Genomic DNA, 2,826 nt, shown 5'->3' with positions numbered 1-2,826 from the left:
GAGGCACAGATGGGGAGAATATAAGTCAGCAGCAAGGACCGAGGCCGGCTGGGACTTGGAGTTGGAGAAGCAGCGGAGCAGGAGGCTGAAAATCAGCACGGAGTCACAGAGGGAGTGACCATTTGCGGGAGCAACTTGGAGCTGGTGTTTGAGGCTCACTCACACCGGGGAGTGAGAGAGGCAGCAAAGTGAGAGGATATAAATCAGCACTGAGGTTCGAGGCCTAGTCATACCTGGGTGTCACAGAGATAGTGATCCTGTGAGGGAGCAAAGTGGTGTGGGAGCTGGAGGATTACACGTACCTGGGAGTCACAGAGACGCTGACCCTGTGAGGGAGCAGAGTGGAGTGGGAGCTGGAGGATTACACGTGCCTGGGAGTCACAGAGATAATTTTCTGCTGCTGGGACCTGCCTGCACTGAGTTTGATAGAAGTGGCAGAGCCATCACAGAACAGGCTGTAAGTTCATTGGCTGATAAATACACTGTTATTAGCGACTGTCAGTTAATTGTTGTAAGTCAGCAAATTTATTTTTTCAACTTCTGAAATAAGGCTTGAACACAGAAAAAAGAGGGACAAGTGAAATTGTGAGCCAATATAATAAATTACCCTCAGTAAGTCACAGTTGAAAAAGGGACTTAACCATATTGTTATTTCCCGGATGTTAACTTCATTCTAAGTAATTAATTAAGTTACTCTAAACATGTTGCATTTTAAGACATGGCAAGACATGTTTGTCAGATGGAAAATGCGTTCTGTTACATTGGGAAGTCATAGTCCCTGCTCGTGCCCTAGATGAACACTGGGTCTTGGAGCTCAGACAGTGACTAGAGACTCTATGGGGCATCTGTGATGCTGAGAGTTAGGGGGATAGAACACACACACAGCAGATCACCCTGCAGAAATGATGGCCTGGAAGAAGTAAGGGAATGGGGGATTAGGCAATCGAAGAGAAACAGTCAGGGAATACAAGAATATCCTGGTGTCTCCCTCCCAATTCAGTTTCCCAGTTTTGGAAGCTGATGAAGATGCTGGCTGCTCAGGGGAGTGCAGTCAGAGCCAAATTTGTTGCACCACATGCAGCCTGACTGTACAGGAGGGGAGGGAGAAGGAAGGAGGAGCAATATTCACAGGGGAGACAGGAAATTGAAGAAAATGTCAGCATGTCTATAATTCCAGGATAGTGGTGTTAAGAATGTCACTGTGTCTGCAGGACATTCGTCTGGGGGCCAGTGAGCAGTCAAAGGTCATGTCCATGTTGGTAGGAATGACCTGGGTAGGAAGGCTGAAGTGGTCTGGGAATATGAATTTAGGGAGCTCGGTGGATGGTTAGCAAGCGGGACCTCAAATGTAACAATCCCTGGAATACTCCCAGTGCCGTGTCCAAGTGAAAACAAAACTCGGAATTTTAGGTAGATGAGAGTCTGACTGGAACGATGGTGCTGCAGGAAGGGCTTCAGATTCCTGGGACATTGGGACTGGTTCTGGGGAAGGCAGCAACTATACAAGCTGGATGGGCTAAAGTGACAGAGCTGGGACTGAATTTCTTACAGGGTGTTTGGGAGGATTGAAAATAACTTGGTGTGTGCTTAGGATCCAAAAAGGAATAGTAGAGGAGACTGCCATGATTCTCAACATCATGGGAGATGCAGTTGGTACTAATTTATAACAACAAGTTTATCAGTGGAAGATGGAGTAAGAAAGAAAGCTTTAATCTGAGGTATTCTGCACAGACATAAATACTCGGAGTTTGGGGAGTTCCAGATGCAGACTGGTGTGTGGAAATCTGATGGACTGATCACCGAGAGCTGACTCAAGGAATGGTAGGATTGGGTGTTAAATATTGCTGGGTATAAGGGATTCTGAAATGATAGAAGGGAAGGGAAAGGATGAAGGGAGAAGTATTGGTTTTGATTAGCGTTAGTTAAGGAGTCCGAGAGAAACAGGATCCGTCCAAGAACAGAATGAATTTGGCTGCAGCTACAGAACAAAAAGCATACAATTACACTGTGAGGTACAGTCTGTCAGCAAGCAACCAAAGAAATGATGGAGAATAAATATGCAGGGTCATTTCAGAACGATGACAATACTAAAGATTAGTTGTACTGAGAAACTTAATTTATCCAGATATTGACTGGGTTACTGGTGTGCAGGGTCATGAGGGGCAAGTGTTCCTGGATTACATGGAGGAGAGCTCACTGCAGGAATATGTGTCCAGCCCAAGAGAGCATGTACTGTTGGACCTGGTCACATGGAAAGATGTGGGGAAAATGGATCCAGTGTCATGAGGGGAGCGTTATGGGGTGAAGCGATCATTTTATTGTAAAGTTCAGGATGATGGTAGAGAATCATATACAAAATTGAGAGTGAGAAACATTAGTTGACTGAGAGCAGCCTTCAATAGGGCAAGAATAAAGCTGGGAACCTTTCAAAAAGGCAAATGAAATGGTAGATTTAAATAGTGTGAACCAGGTCAGATGTAGCTCTCATTATGGAGATGGGGCTGCAGTGTGACCACGACTGAGAACTGGATAATCAAAGTTTATTTTCCAATTTCTACAAGAAGGATAAATAGGACAACACAGTGAAGTAGCATTATGTATAAAGGATGGGATCACTATTATTGTGATGCTAATCAATTTACACACTGCTCCTCCCTGCCCTCTCCCCTCATCCCTGCATATTGATCCTGTCAAACATTGGTAACCTTTGAAAACTTCAGAAAATAGCACAGTATAGAGGAGATGACTCTGTCCACTGTCTGCATTGGACAAGATGTAACATTGTTTTTTAAAGCCCTAGTTCTGTCTCCCCGGACAGTGTAGGCC

Source organism: Chiloscyllium plagiosum, unplaced genomic scaffold (assembly GCF_037043375.1).
Source record: "Chiloscyllium plagiosum isolate Xiang-an unplaced genomic scaffold, Cpla_swu_hap1 HiC_scaffold_5, whole genome shotgun sequence".
Taxonomy (NCBI): domain Eukaryota; kingdom Metazoa; phylum Chordata; class Chondrichthyes; order Orectolobiformes; family Hemiscylliidae; genus Chiloscyllium; species Chiloscyllium plagiosum.
Note: the sequence above shows the minus strand (reverse complement) of the source record.